This window comes from Psittacula echo (genome assembly GCF_963264785.1).
Source record: "Psittacula echo genome assembly, chromosome: Z".
Classification (NCBI taxonomy): domain Eukaryota; kingdom Metazoa; phylum Chordata; class Aves; order Psittaciformes; family Psittacidae; genus Psittacula; species Psittacula echo.
In genome coordinates, this window is record NC_137742.1 from 56,125,297 (window position 1) to 56,142,370 (window position 17,074).

The following is a 17,074-nucleotide window of genomic DNA, read 5'->3' on the forward strand; positions in this document are numbered from 1 at the left end:
AGTTTGAATTCCCATTTCAGATGATTTGCATTTTCAAATTAGGGTAGCATTACTGTGTTTGTCATTCAATTGCTATCATTTACATATTTCTCCTTGTGTGCATATGTTGAGAGGGAGAAAAGTTAATTTAGAAAAATCAAGCAGAAACAGTTTTTCCCATTCACCTTTTCTCTCAGGCTGCAAATTTTTGTGGTTCTCAGCTGCCTCTTGTTACAATGGCAGCCAAATTACATCCCACCCCCCCAAACAATAATTAAGACAGGTTAAATAAAATCTACATAACCCTGCTCTAGGGCTATTTTTGGAGAAGGATCAAAATACAAAAGTCTTCATTTCAGTCTGGCATCAGTTTTTGCATAAATATGAAAAGATAACAGGGGAATGGAGAGTGCTGTGGAAGGGCTTAAGGGGAGGACTATGTCTGAATTTAAAAGCTATATGCATCCTCTGGGATGCTAGTCCTTCTGGTGATATGTATGTCTGGTTCAGAGTCTCCAGAAAAAAGAAAGGTCTTTCAGGCAGGCCCCTTGGAACAGGAAAATGCTGCAATTCTTATTAACTGCTTCAGGAAAGGGGCTTTAATGTGTCTTTCTTTTATTGCAAGTAGGCCTTACATGCTATTAAATCTTAACTATGGCAAGGGCAGATCTGCTTATCTTCTTAAATACCCAAAACATTAAAGAGAAGATTTCTAATTAGTGATGATGTATGGCCTTATTTCAGTGTTTCTGTAGTGAGCAGAATGGAGGCTTCTGTGTAGTTTTCTACATCTGTGCCTTAGTTGACTCTGAGTTGTTTCAAACCAAGCTCTTTAAAATATTATAGTCATATTGAGATTTAGTGGTTTGAAAACCAGCTTGCATGCTCAAAAATAAAGGCAGAGCTGAGAAATATCCTAAATGAACCACGTGACCTGGCTATAAGAGCCGGTTGGCAGCAAAAGCTAAGTAGCTTATCAAAATATTAGTATATGCAAATGAGCAACTAAATTTACCTGATTTTACTACGCAGGCAGCTGTGGCCAGCACAGATCCAGTGTAAGGATATTGATAGCAATACCACTATTTCAGTTATTTAAAGCTAGTTTTATACACAGTATTTTCAAAACACATCTACTGCACTTTTTCTTGTGGTTTTTTTCTCCTGGTAGAGAAAAAACAGCATAATGAACAAGACATGAATAAATTATAGGGTTAGATGTATTACAAGCAAGTTAGTTACCAAATAATTCTAATTATCTCCTAGCTCCCAAAAAATGTTTATGTATCGAATGACACTCTGATTGCATTTGTCCTGCAAGAAGGTGTTAACATTTTTTTCTAAAATTTTACTGTCTTTTTTTTTTTTTTCCTGTAGGCAAAAAACCCCCTTGCTGTTGAAGCATGTAATGAAAAACACAGTCTTGCAGACTTTTTTGGAGTCGTTTACACCTACTCATGTCATACACTTCTGTATTGAAGTCAGAGGAGTGCCATGGGTTTGGTTAAATTTGCAACCAAAAAATATAAAAGATAAATTGTTCCTTATGGCAGACAACATTAAATACATAATGAAGCTTATCTTGTCTATTGATGGCTCTACTAATTAGAAAATAAGAGCATTAAATGAAAATGCCTACCTGGCAGTCACCAACAGTAATACATAGCTAACATATGGGGGTTTATTACTGGTATTTTTATTAATTTTTTTTCCTTCATGCAAACGCTTCAGGTCTTAGAAACTAAGGGAGGTCCTCAGAGAATGAATGGATTTTTCACTCCTAAGAGACCTACTTAACTGAAGGGAGGGGTCTCCCAGGAGACCTGCATCCCCCATTCCTCACTGGTTCTTGTTCAGGGCAGAATGTTCCTGCCTCATGGTATAGCCATCCTCTGCGTCCCATTCCCTGGAGAAAAGGGAGCTGTTCCTTGGGAGGTAGTGCTCAGGAAAGGGGAGAGGGAATCACACTGATCCTTTTGGAGTACTGTCCTGAGGAAATGCTCAAGAAGAGCTGTGCAATTGAAGACTATGAGGTTTAGAGAAAGGTTTAGTGGCCAGAAGAAATGTCATGGGTTATGAACTATTGCTAGACTAGGAAAGCCAAGATAGCATAGAATCACAGAATAGAATCATAGAATAAAATCATAGAATAGTTAGGGTTGGAAACGACCTTAACATCATCTAGTTTCAATTCCCCTGTCACAGGCAGGGACACCTACCACTAAACCATGTCACCCAAGGCTCTGTCCAACCTGGCCTTGAACACTGCCAGGGATGGAGCATTCACAGCTTCCTTGGGCAATCCATTCCAGTGCCTCAACTAAATAAATAAAAAATAAAAATAAGGAAGAATTTCTTCCTTATATCCAACCTAAACTTCCCCTGTGTAAGTTTTAACCTGTTACTCTGTCCTGGGTTCAGCAGTAGCAGTCAGTTTTTCTCCTTCTTAGTAGCTGTTGCAGCACTGTGTTTTTGACTTTCAGCCTGGGAACAAAGCTGATAACACAGATGTTTAGACTGACCAAGGACTTTGTGAGTCTCATGCTCTGCCAGGGAGGAGGAGAAGCTGGGAGGAAGCAGGGACAGGACACCTGACCCAAACTAGCTAAAGAGGTATTCCATACCACAGCACGTCATGCCCAGGATGTAGAACTGGGGGCCGGAAGGGCTGGATCATGGCAGGGTGGGGGCGAGGTACCGGTTGGTGAGCGGTTGTATTCTCTTCCTTGTTATTTTCTTTATCATTATTACTATTAGTGGTAGCAGTGGTGATTTGTGTTATACCTTAGTTATTAAATTGTTCTTATCTCAACCCGTGGGAGTTGCATTCTTTTGATTCTACTCCCCGTCCCTGCAGAAGCGGAGGGAAGAAAGGTGGGGGAGGTAGTGGACTGCATGGTTCTGATTTACGGCCTGGGCTTAAACCACGACATACTCCTTGTCCTGTTCCTAAAGTTGCTAATGAAGAGTCCCTCCCCAGCATCCCTATAGGCCCCCTTCAGATACTGGAAGGCTGCAATGAGGTCTCCATGCAGCCTTCTCTTTTCCAGGCTGAACAGCCCCAACTTTCTCAATCTATCTTCATAGAGAAGGCGCTTCAGTCCCCTGATCATCCTCGTGGGCCTCCTCTGGACTTGTTCCAACAGTTCCATATTCATAAGGTTGGCATCTGCCCACCTCACAAATGTGAAGTTTAACCATGCCAAGTGCAAGGTCCTACACCTGGATCAGAGCAATCCCAGACACAGCTACAGGCTGGGCAGAGAAGAGATTCAGAGCAGCCCTACGGAGAAGGAGTTGGAGGTGTTGGTTGATGAGAAAATGAACATGAGCCGGCAGTGTGCGCTCACAGCTCAGAAAGCCAACCATATCCTGGGCTGCATCAAAAGGAGTGTGACCAGCAAGCAGGTTGAAGGAGGTGATCCTGCCCCTCTGCTCTGCTCTTGTGAGACCTCTCTTGGAGTATTGTGTGCAGTTCTGGTGTCCTCAACATACAAAGGACATGGAACTGTTGGAAGAAGTCCAGAGGAGGGCCACGAGGATGATCAGGGGACTGGAGCACCTCCCATATGAAGATAGGCTGAGAAAGTTGGGGCTGTTCAGCCTGGAGAAGAGAAGGCTGCATGGAGATCTCATAACAGCCTTTCACTATCTGAAGGGGGACTATAGGGATGCTGGGGATGGACTCTTCATTAGGGACTGTATTGATAGGACAAGGGGTAACGGGTTAAAACTTACACAGGAGAAGTTTAGATTGGATATAAGGAAGAAATTCTTTACTGTAGGGGTGGTGAGGCACTGGAATGGGTTGCCCAGAGAAGCTGTGAATGCTCCATCCTTGGCGGTGTTCAAGGCCAGGTTTGACAGAGCCTTGGGTGACATGGTTTAGTGTGAGGTGTCCCTGCCCGTGGCAGGGGACTTGGAACTAGATGATCTTAAGGTCCTTTCCAACCCTAACTATTCTATGATTTTATGATTGCCACCTCCCCAGCAGCTCCTCCTTTCCACTGACCAGCAGGTCCAGCTCTGCCTTGTCCCTGCTTGGCCCCTCCAGGACCTGTACCATGAAGTTGTCCCTGACACACTCCAGAGATTCACCCAATATGCATTTCCCTCTCAGCTGAAGTCAAAGACGTTGAAGTCCCACAGGAGAAACAGGGTCTGTGGCCAGAGACCAGGTGGTCACTAGCAGCCCCCCATGGTGTCATCTGTTTCCTTACCCTCTACTCCAGCCCTGACTTACTTGCTGTCACTCATCTGTCACACATCCCGTATGGGAGACTCACACCCCAGCTGCTCCCTCATGAAGAAAGCCATCCCTCCTTGTTGTCCCTGACAGCCTCTGCTGAGGAGCTTGTGCCCATCTGTCACAGCATACAGGTCACACGAGCTTTTCACCACATTTCAGTTATTCCAGCAACACCACATGCCATCTGTATGTCCAGTCCCTAGTTATGACAGTCCTTTTTGTTATGTTTCTGCCCCTGCCTCAGCCTTGTACCACTAAGATATTCACAGAAGTTGCTGTCATGAAGTAATACATCTATGTATAGAGAAAAATAATTATTCTGTTCACATGCATTTTGTGCTTTTTGGCAGACTGACGCTGTTTCCTTAAAAGCCTTTTCATGGGTGCAGAGCGCTGTCCATTCTCATAACTCATCACAAACCAAAACCCTCATGCAGAAAAATGTCCCAGGTTTGATGGAGCACAGAACTTCACCTCCTCTTGATGCATTATTTTGCCTCCTATATCTTCCTAGATATAGGAGGCAAAAAATTAATTCTGACGTGATAAGAGGATTTTGGATCTTTGCAGAGCTAGACTCCGCTGGGTTCATCAATTCTAACAGGTTTACGCTTTGGGACTTTTCCTGGTGTAAGGCAAGCAAAGATGCTCATGCCATTTCTGATCACAAGGAACAAGGATTGATATCAATCATTTTCAAATAATTATCTCAGAGGCACTCCCCACTCTGAATTGCCCTTTAAAGGACTGTTTATAATTACCAAAACAGAATTAAAAATAGATAAAAAGGATCACAATTAGCTAAATGTCAGTGTTTCACAACTATTGTTCAACAAATAAAAAGCTAATGACTAACTGAACTGTCTCAAATTATTATTATCAGGCAATATTGGTAGTAATTCTAATCCGTATCATTAAAATTATTGTTGTTTTGTTGCAAGTTTACTGCATAGATGGTGAAGGTGAACCGCAAAAGGTGGATGTTAGACTTCTGTATATATTTGTTTAGTTGGGTGGCCTGATTGACCTAATGTAAGCATACTGATAAAATCTAAATAGGACATTTGTGAAGGGAATAGATGAACTGAGTTGTTTTGGAGGTTTTTTGTTGTTTGTTTTTTTTTTTTAAATACAAAGCAGGAATGGAAGAACACAATGTAAAGCTATTAAGTGCTCTTCTGCTGCTGTTTGCCCTCCCCACTGAGACCCTTATCTGGTTCCAGAAACAAGTTCCCTTTAGTAAAAATCCATATCTTCATACAGATTCCCTGGAATTTCACTCATAATGGTTTTATTTTGTCTTCATGCTATAACCTTTCCCTTACACATTTTCTTGCAAGTTGGCATGCATAGCTCCTTGACCCCATGAATCTTCAGCTTCAGTGCCTAAGAATAACAGTCTCTCTTCACCATGTAGGACCCTATCTGGGTGGACAGTGAAGTGATAATCCATAAAAGCTCCTGTTTTGTGGTTGCACTGACAGTCATAGGGTCATAAAAGTTGTTTATGTCAGACAGAACTTTTGGAGGTCACCTGGTAAAGCTACCATGTCACAGCCAGGCACACAGCAGCAGACTCACACACAGTGAAGATCCCATACACTCTCTGAAAAACCTTCCCTGGTCAGTCCCTGTCACAAAGGAGAGAAAACCTCACCTGGTAGAAAGGCCAATTCCTTTCTTACAGCATAACAACAGAATTTTTGGGTTATTTAAAGACTCGTACTAAGTGGAGAAAACCAGTTCAGCTTTCTTTTAGGCCTTAATTTCTTCTGGTTTCCATATCGACCTGTGTGCATTTCAGGAGAACTGCTGTTTATTTAAGAAAGAAAGACACATAGTTTTGGTCCCTGCAATGGGATCTGGGATTGTTTTCATCCACTTATTTCTAGAGCATATAGCACTGCAAGTCAAAACTTACAAATATTCAAAAGCAATGATGTTGGCAGTGTGACCTCATCTTCTTTTGTTAAAGCTGCCAGGATATAATTGTGTCAGCCATAACTTGCTCTAGTCATAGACACTAAGTGATAATAGTTTCATTTATCTATTCTGGACCATGGTAGTCTGCTAGACTGCCGTCAAATAATAGTGATGCCTTAGAAAAATTAGCAGAACCAACCTTTTTCACACATTTTACTCTTTTCTGCTACTGTTGCCTTTACTAGTCAAAATGCTGGTTTTTTATAAAGGTCTGATCCCTTGAAACTCATTCAGACTGAAAACAAAACCAAACAGCTCCAAACATTAGTCAAAAGCATGTTTTCATAGGAACTGTTTGTTACAAAAAAATGAGGTATTTTAAGAAACATACCTCAGAAACACGGAAAAAGTACAAAAAAACCTCTAGCTCTCAGATTCTGGATGTGTGTGCAAGTCCCTAGGCATAGCACTCTTACCTATATTTTTACTCCTCCACTCTCAATTTTCCCAAGTAATTGCTCTGAATCCCAAGTCAGCAAACCTTGACTGACTGCTAGTAATCCAGAACCCCCTTTGAGTCCCTCCCATGAGAAACAGCACTTACTGTGTAGCAATGCCCTGGAGACCCCAGGCAAAATGTTGATATCTAGGGAAACCAAACTAAATATTTCTGTCCACATTTTCAATGGTACTTTCTATATAGGCACAGTAAACAGGATGAGTGATTTTGTGTATGAGATCCTTTCTGCAATTTAATAGCCTTAGGTATATCAGCTGTCCAACTACGAATCTAATTTCATAAAATATCCAAGAATTATTAAAGATTTAGCCCCTAGATGTGGAAACTAGTGTGAATCAGTTTAGATAGGTGAGGTTGGTCTAGCTGTATTGAGTAGTCTTATGCAGCTTTTTTCAATATATTTTTTCCTTTTTTATATATCTACTAGGAATAATCACAAGATATTTCCCTGTTTACAGTACTCTGGATACAATGTATTTCATGATTACATGTTTCTGATTGGTTTGGGAACAATTTGCAGGTTTTATCTAAAATCTGCTTTGATCAAAGTGAGTTTTCCTCTCAAATTAAGAAGTCTTGGATCACACTTCAGCTCCTGAATTCTGGAAACGTTGTCTGAATAATTTTAATAAAAAAAATTTCATGCTTGCTTAGAAGCAGTTGTAATCAGAAGCAGGTTAATTAACAACAGAAGCAATAATAAGGAACTCAGAAAAAGAGTGAATAAGCATGTTTCAATGTTTCCGTTTCAAAGGATTTGTGCCATGCATTTTGTTCAACTGGTGCCAAAACACAATCCAGGTTCTCTCATGTAAAAGACTTACTACCCTAAAAAAACTGAACTAAACCAAAATGAAAAGATAAAAAACCCCAACCAAACAACAACAAAACAAACCAACAAACCAACTAAATAAAACCCCCAAAACACAACAAAAAACACCAAAGGAAAAAACAAATCAAAAGACAAAATCTCTGGTCCATCATTCCATTAAGTTTCAATTTCATCAACACAATGGCATTTATCAAGCTGCAGGCTTGCACATTAGCAGGGCATTTGATAAAAGACATTTTAGTCCAGGTTTGGCCTGATACAGAATAGGCAATAGAAATAATGGACCATTAATTCTATTAGAGAGAAGGTCAAAAGGGAGACATTAATCCACATGCCGTTTCAAGTTACTTTCATAGAATCATAGAATCAACTAGGTTTGAAAAGACCTTTAAAATCATCTAGTCCAACCTTTATCCCAGGACTGCCAAGTCCACCACTAAATCATGTCACTAGGGGCTTAATCTTGTTTTTGAACACGTCCAGGGACTGTGATTCCATCACTTCCCTGGCAAGCATGTTCCAATGCCTAACAACCCTTTTAGTGAAGGCATTTTTTCTTGCTATCTAACCTAAACCTCCCCTGGCACAGCTTGAGGCTGTTACCTCTTGTCCTATCACTTGTTATTTGGGAGAAGAGACCAGCTACCTCCTTGCTCCATCCTCCTTTCAGGTAGTTGCAGAGAGCCATAAGGTCCTGTCTCCGGGTTCAGCTGTAGCAGTTGTTTTTCTCCTTCTTAGTAGCTGGTGCAGTGCTGTGTTTTTGACTTTAGCCTGAGAACAGTGCTGATAACACACTGCTGTTTTTAGTTTTTGCTAAATAATGTTTACTCTGATCAAGGACTTTTCAGTCTCCTGCTCTGCCAGTGAGGAAGGCATGGAAAGCCGGGAGGAAGCAGAGAAAGGACACCTGAGCCAAACTAGCCAAAGGGGTATTCCATACCACAGAACGTCATGCCCAGTGTATAAACTGGGGAGAGTTACCTGGAAGGCCCAGATCGCAGCTTGGGTTGGGCTGGATATCAGTCAACAGATGGCGAGCAATTGTATTGTGCATCAATTGTGTTTATTGTTTTAATTTCCTTTTCCTCTTTCAGTTTTATATTCTGTCCCCTTGTTATTTCCCTTATCATTATTATTATTGGTGGTAGCAGCAGTAGGTTTGTATTATACCTTAGCTACTGATCTGTTCTTATCTCAACCCATGGGAGTTACATTCTTCAGATTCTCCTTCCCATTCCTCCTGGAGCAGGAGGGAAGAAGGGTGGGGAGTGAGCAAGTGGCTGCATGGTTCTGAGTTACCGGCTGGGCTTAAACCACGACAGGTCCTCCCTGAGCTTTCTATTCTCCAGACAAAACAATCCCAGTCCCCTCAGCCGTCCCTCGTCAGACCTGATCTCCAGACTATCCACCAGCTCTGTTGCCCTTCTCTGGACTCACTCCAGCACCTCAACGTCTCTTTTGTGAGAAAGAGTGAGTGAGGAGCCCAGAAAATGAGGGGCCCAGAACTGAACACACTATTCAAGGTGTGGCCTCACCAGCATGGAGTATAGAACAACCACTTCCCTAGTCCTGCTGGCCACACTTTCTGATACAAGCCAGGATGCTGTTGGTCCCCTTGGCTGCCTTAGTACGCTGCTAGCTTATGTTCAGCCAGCCATCAATCAGAACCCCCAGGATAAAAATTCTGAGTAGAGCCAACAAAATATTTTTGGGCCAGTCTTCCACAAATCTGAAACCAGATTCCTGACAAATTCCTGTGTGAAACCTCACCACGCACCTCATCCTAGTCAAATTACACTATCTCTGTGAGTAGCATTTTCTGATGTGCACAAGGAATGTTGTTTGCTTGCTGCAGGAATCGAGAAACCAGAGATGGTGTACCATCTCGTGTTGCCTAGACAAGCTCTGATTTGAGCAGCATCTCACACACATGTCACATTAGAAGTTGCAGTTGCTCTAATGCACACAGCCCTTATGGACAGTGCACAATCCAGCCCCACACCACACAGACAGACACTCAGAAAATATAATATATATTATTTCAAAATGTGATACTTAAAAAGCAGCCTGAAAGAAAAGTCTTCTTTTTGAAGGGACTCAACCTGGATTTTCAGACAGCTAAGTCAGCTTTTGTACGACCAAAAGCAAATTTGCACCACTAATATTACTGAGACCCTATGCTGGACATTAACTTTTACCTCTACTTTTCCAATGAGGACAGGAAGCAAAATCTTAGCAACTGTTTAGCACGCTGCCCATGTTGACCAGCTATGTCTCTTTTCTCGTAATATTCATGAATCAATGCTGATGACAATGGAAATTCAAAAAATGGCGTTTTCTTTCTATAGCTGCCATAACAATTTTTGAGAAGGTTTTTAGGAAGTGTAATTTAACATCTACATGGCTAGATGGGTGGCAAGATAGCTGTGAAAACAGCCTTCCTGCTGAAATTGTAATTTTTCAGTGCTTTGCAGCTTTGCTTTCTTGTCCTTTCAGCTTAAGAAGGATTGGCTATTCTGAAACATGCCTTAGGCAGTGTCCTCTGTGATATGTGTAGAAAAGGATTGCAACAACACTATAAAAAAAAAGTAAATTTAAAAATCAGTTGTCCAGGGCATTATTTCAGGTGAATCTGGATTTTATTATTACAGTATTAAATATTAGAATAACATGGGTGAGAGTGAGTACATGTGATTGAAAAGAATAGGCATTGTACAATATTAAGGCATTAGAGAGACGCCATACCCTTGAGGATATACACTTTTATTTTCAAGCCCAAGAGTGTGTCCACAATAAAAAAAAACCTCATTTTTTAAGCAATAACTGGGGACACTGATTTGGTATCAGAATAAAAGAACAGGAATTTAAGGGCTCAAATTCCATGTGAATACCGCAGGTTTTGGAGAGCAATGATCACGTTCCTATGAAACCTGGTTCAGCAGCACTGTCAACACTCTTTCCTTCCTGTCCTGGGTTCAGCAGTGGCAGTCAGGTTTTTTTCTCCTTCTTAGTAGCTGTTGCAGCACTGTGTTTTTGACTTTTGGCTTGGGAACAAAAAACTGATAACACTGATGTTTAGACTGACCAAGGACTTTGTGAGTCTCATGCTCTGCCAGGGAGGAGGAGGGGCCGGGAGGAAGCGGGGACAGGACACCTGACCCAAACTAGCCAAAGAGGTATTCCATACCACAGCACGTCATGCCAGGGGATGGAACTGGGAGCTACCCGGAAGGGCACGTCCCCTTTTCGGTCGGGCTGTCTTTTCCAGCGGGCGGTATCGTGTTCTCTTCCCTTGTTATTTCTCTTGTCGTTGTTATTGTTGGTGGCAGCAGTGGTGATTTGTGTTGTACCTTAGTTGCTGGACTGTCTTTATCTCAACCTGTGGGAGCTGCATTCTTTTGATTCTCCTCCCCGTCCCTCCAGAAGCGGAGGGAAGAAAGGTGGGGGGGAGGGCAGTAGACTGCGTGGTTCTGATTTACAGCTTGGGCTTAAACCACGACAGTTCTATTTTGGCGCCCAACATGGGGCACAAAGGGTTGAGATAATGACAGATCTGACCGGACTGTGTCTAATCGTATTTGTGATAAGCATTCAGTGTTTTGGATTGATAGTCACTTGTCACAATGCTGATTTATTGGCTCTCAAAGTTGTTGGTTTTGATCTCACAGTCTCAATATGCCGTAGGTTACTTAGAGCCAGTATTTGCTGTGTTAGTGTTTTTCAAGTGTGGGGCTTGGGCTAAGGTTATTGTCTCATTGTATTTTATGGTAATGACTTGTAATACAATAGAAAAATTGATCATGAAACTGGTCTGGCTTATGTTCCCAGTGTGGTCACCACCTTTATACTTTGGGAGGTATATAATACAAATGCTTAGCAACTATACATCTTTTTTCTCCTTCCTGGGTGGTCAACCTATGAAGGAGACATTCTTTTACCCTCCCAGTGCCCCTTCCAGACCGTTTACAGCATCGTCTGAGAGTTTTGAAGTTTTTGAGTGGCCTTTTAATATTGTTGAGACCTGTTTGCTGATTGTGATGGGGGTCACCATGTTGGCACGCATACAGAGTGTGTTTTGTCCACAACCATTACGTCTGATCTCAAGAGTTAAGCAGAGTCGGGTTTGGGCCTTGTCTGGGGTTAGACGACAAAATAGGGGGACCGAGAGATTTTCCCCGAGGCTGGACAGCCATGAGTGGCAGGGTGTGTGGGATAGTATGGGCAAGTATCTAGGTCAGTGGGCCCCTCCAGTGTTTTGGAACTTCACCACCGAACAAGTGCAAAATCCAGAAGAATTAGTAAAACACTTAAATGAGGTGTGCTGTCATCCTGGTCATACCAGAGAGGGACAAATCATGTCAACGTGCTGGGGCTTGGCCTATGCTTACCGGGCCTTGTTCAACACTATCCAGCACCTTCAGAAGGAAAGAAATGTCCCTGGATCTGAGGGCGAAGCAACAGACAGTGCAGCTACTCCAGCTCCGAGCACAGCAGCTACACCACCCCCAGCGACAAGTACAGACACTACTCAAACTTCAACTGCAACAGACAGCGAAGCTACCCCAGCTCCAACCACAGCAGCTACACCACCCCCAGCAACAAGTACAGCCGCTACTCAAACTTCAACTGCAACAGATAGCGAAGCTACCCCAGCCCCAACCACAGCAGCTACACCACCCCCAGCAACAAGTACAGTTGCTACTCAAAGCACAGTGATAATGACTGCAGCTAAACCAGAGGACCAATTCGTACCAATATCGATTGCCCCCATATGCAAGAGAAAAAGCAAAAAAGAGGCAAGAAGGGTGAAGCAAGATGAAGAAACAATGTGTTCACCACCCGGGCCACCATCTGATCAGGAGTCATCATCCCATGACGAAGAAGAAGAAGAAGAGGTGACTTCTCGACCTCAGACCTCAACGGAGCTACGGAATATGCGAAAAGATTTTACCCGTCAACCAGGGGAGCACATCATCACCTGGTTGCTACGATGCTGGGACAATGGGGCTGATGGTCACGAACTAGGAGGTATGGAAGCCAAGCAGCTGGGATCACTTGGTAGAGAAGGGGGAATTGACAAAGCAATTGCAAGAGAGAAAAAGTCCCTCAGTCTTTGGAGGCGGTTCTTGGCAGCTGTGAAAGAAAGGTTTCCATACAAGGATGATGTTACGAGTCGTTCGGCCAAGTGGACTACTTTAGACAAAGGCATCCAGTCTCTGAGGGAATCAGCCATCGTAGAGATGATCTATCACACCAAACCGAATAACGGGGATATACCCATAGACCCAGATGAAGTCGAATGTACACGACCCATGTGGCGAAAACTTACATGGAATGCACCGTCATCATATGCCCATTCATTGGCAACAGTAACCTGGGGTGACATAGTAACACCAACAGTGGATGAAATGATTCACAAACTCCGAGAGTTCGAAGACAATCTCACCCCTTCCATCATCTCAGCTGTGGAAAAACTGTCCCAGGATGTCAAACAATTGAGGGACGATCTATCTGATTTATCCAGCTCCTCACGTGTACCAACACACGTCTCAGCTGTTAACAAAAGACGTCCTATTGTTCGAGACAGAAGATACAGAAGGCAAACACCACAGGCCACCCTATGGTTTTACCTGCGGGATCATGGAGAAGACATGACAAAGTGGGATGGAAAACCTACTTCAGCTTTGGAGGAACGGGTGCATGAATTGAAAATAGGAACAAGGGTCAAGACTAATCATCCCATGAGAGCTGCGGCTTCAGTCTCTGGTGAGCAGGTTCCCAGATGGAGCGGAAGAGATGATTTTACTCCAGCTCCTGTGATAACGAAGAATAATCCCTTTCAACACGACTTAGGTGTCCAACGCTGTGATGACTGTTAGAGGGACCCTGCCTCCAGCCAGGTGGAGGTAGGGGACAATCGGATTTACTGGACTGTGTGGGTCAGATGGCCTGGCACATCAGTCCCACAGAAGTATAAAGCTCTCGTAGATACCGGTGCACAGTGTACCCTGATGCCGTCAAGCTGTCAAGGGGTGGAACCCATCTATATCTCTGGAGTGACAGGAGGATCCCAAGAGTTGACTGTACTGGAGGCTGAGATCAGCCTGACTGGAAGGAAATGGCAAAAGCACCCCATTGTGACTGGTCCAGAGGCTCCATGCATCCTCGGCATAGATTACCTCAGGAGAGGGTACTTCAAAGACCCAAAAGGGTACCGATGGGCTTTTGGTATTGCTGCTTTGGAGACTGAGGAAAATGAGCAGCTGTCCACCTTGCCTGGTCTCTCAGAGGATCCCTCTGTTGTGGGGTTGCTGAAGGTCGAAGAACAACAAGTGCCAATCGCAACCACAACAGTGCACCGGCGGCAGTATCGCACCAACCGAGACTCCCTGATTCCCATCCATAAACTGATCCGTAGTCTGGAGAGTCAGGGAGTGATCAGCAGGACCCGCTCACCCTTTAATAGCCCCATATGGCCAGTGCAAAAGTCTAATGGAGAGTGGAGACTAACAGTAGACTATCGTGGCCTGAATGAAGTCACATCACCATTGAGTGCTGCCGTACCGGACATGCTAGAACTTCAGTATGAACTGGAGTCAAAGGCAGCCAAGTGGTATGCCACGATTGATATTGCCAATGCATTCTTCTCAATTCCTTTGGCAGCAGAATGCAGGCCACAGTTTGCTTTTACTTGGAGGGGCGTCCAGTACACTTGGAACCGACTGCCCCAGGAGTGGAAACACAGCCCTACCATCTGCCATGGACTGATCCAGAATGCACTGGAACAGGGGCAAGCTCCAGAACACCTGCAGTACATTGATGACATTATTGTGTGGGGTGATACAGCGGAGGAAGTCTTTGAGAAAGGGAGGAAAATAATCCAAATCCTGCTGAAAGCTGGTTTTGCCATAAAACGGAGTAAGGTCAAGGGACCTGCACAGGAGATTCAATTTTTGGGAATAAAATGGCAAGATGGACATCGCCAGATCCCTACAGATGTGATCAACAAAATAATAGCAATGTCTCCACCAACTAATAAGAAAGAAACACAAGCTTTCCTGGGTGCTGTGGGGTTCTGGAGAATGCACATCCCAAATTACAGTGCGATTGTAAGCCCTCTCTATCATGTAACGCGGAAGAAGAATGATTTTAAATGGGGCCCTGAGCAACAACAAGCCTTTGAGCAAATTAAACGTGAGATAGTTCATGCAGTAGCCCTTGGACCAGTCCGGACTGGGCCAGATGTAAAAAATGTACTGTACACCGCAGCCGGAGAGAATGGTCCTACCTGGAGCCTCTGGCAGAAAGCTCCAGGGGAGACTCGAGGTCGACCCCTTGGCTTTTGGAGTCGGGGATACAAAGGATCTGAGGCCAGCTATACCCCAACTGAGAAAGAGATACTGACAGCCTATGAAGGGGTTCGAGCTGCTTCGGAGGTGATTGGCACTGAAGCACAGCTCCTCCTGGCACCCAGGTTGCCCGTTCTGGGCTGGATGTTCAAAGGCAGGGTCTCCTCTACACATCATGCAACCGATGCGACATGGAGTAAATGGGCTGCACTAATTACACAACGAGCTCGAATAGGAAATCCCAGTCGTCCAGGCATTCTAGAAGTCATCATGGACTGGCCAGAGGGCAAAGATTTTGGAATGTCACCAGAGGAGGAGGTGATGCGTGCTGAAGAGGCCCCACCATATAATAAACTATCAGAAAGTGAAAAGCAATATGCCTTGTTTACTGATGGGTCCTGCCGTATTGTGGGAAAACATCGGAGATGGAAGGCAGCTGTATGGAGTCCTCAACGACAAGTTGCAGAAACTGCTGAAGGAGAGGGTGAATCGAGTCAGTTTGCTGAGGTGAAAGCCATCCAGCTGGCCCTGGACATTGCTGAACGAGAAAAGTGGCCAGTACTTTATCTCTATACTGACTCATGGATGGTGGCAAATGCCCTGTGGGGGTGGTTGCAGCAATGGAAGCAGAGCAACTGGCAACGCAGAGGTAAACCCATCTGGGCTGCTGCACTGTGGCAAGATATCGCTGCCCGGGTGCAGAACCTGGTGGTGAAGGTACGCCATGTAGACGCCCATGTACCCAAGAGTCGGGCCACTGAGGAACACCAGAACAACCAACAAGTGGACAAAGCTGCTAAGATTGAAGTGGCTCAGATGGACTTAGATTGGCAACATAAGGGTGAATTATTTTTGGCCCGGTGGGCCCATGACACTTCAGGTCATCAGGGCAGAGATGCAACATACAGATGGGCCCGTGATCGAGGGGTGGACTTAACAATGGACACTATTGCCCGGGTTATTCATGAGTGTGAATCATGTGCTGCAATTAAACAAGCCAAACGGTTAAAGCCTCTTTGGTATGGAGGACGATGGCTGAAGTATAAATATGGGGAGGCCTGGCAAATTGACTATATCACACTCCCACCAACCCGCCAAGGCAAGCGCCATGTGCTTACCATGGTGGAAGCAACCACCGGATGGCTGGAAACATACGCTGTGCCCCATGCCACTGCCCGGAACACTATCCTGGGCCTTGAGAACCAGATTTTGTGGCGACATGGCACCCCAGAAAGAATTGAATCAGACAATGGGACTCATTTCCGGAATAACCTTATAGACACTTGGGCCAAAGAGCATGGCATTGAGTGGGTATATCACATCCCCTACCATGCACCAGCCTCTGGGAAAATCGAACGGTATAATGGGCTGTTAAAAACTACACTGAGAGCAATGGGTGGGGGAACTTTCAAGCATTGGGATACACACTTACCAAAGGCCACCTGGTTGGTCAACACCAGAGGATCTGCCAACAGGGCTGGCCCAGCCCAGTCAGAACTTTTACATATTGTAGAGGGGGACAAAGTTCCTGTGGTGCACATGAAGAATTTGCTGGGGAAGACAGTCTGGGTTATTCCTGCTTCAGGTAAAGGCAAACCCACTCGTGGGATTGCTTCTGCTCAGGGACCTGGATATACTTGGTGGGTAATGCGGGAAGATGGGGAAGTCCGATGCGTACCTCAAGGGGATTTGATTTTAGGGGAAAACAGACAATGAACTCAATTGTACGCTGCTGCCTGCTATAGCCCATCAACTAGAAGTCTGCAGGGCACCAGCGACTGGCTCTGACTTCCCTCCGACCATCATCCCAACAGAGAATGGACTTTGATAGAACCGGACGAGTTCTACAGTAAAGGAATGATCAGCATCAGCAGGCAACAATCCAACACTGCACACAGCCTCTCCTGCCCTGAAAGACTGTTCCAAGAGATGGAGCCCAACATCATGAGCCGAATGGACTCAGTAGCTTTATAGGAATTGGTCCGTGCACTAAGCTAACAGTGCACCGAGATGAGAGTGAGGGTATATGGAAAATGTGGGATCTGAGCATGACGTGAATGGTATGGAACAAGGGGTGGATACTGTCCAGGGTTCAGCAGTGGCAGTCAGGTTTTTTTCTCCTTCTTAGTAGCTGTTGCAGCACTGTGTTTTTGACTTTTGGCTTGGGAACAAAAGACTGATAACACTGATGTTTAGACTGACCAAGGACTTTGTGAGTCTCA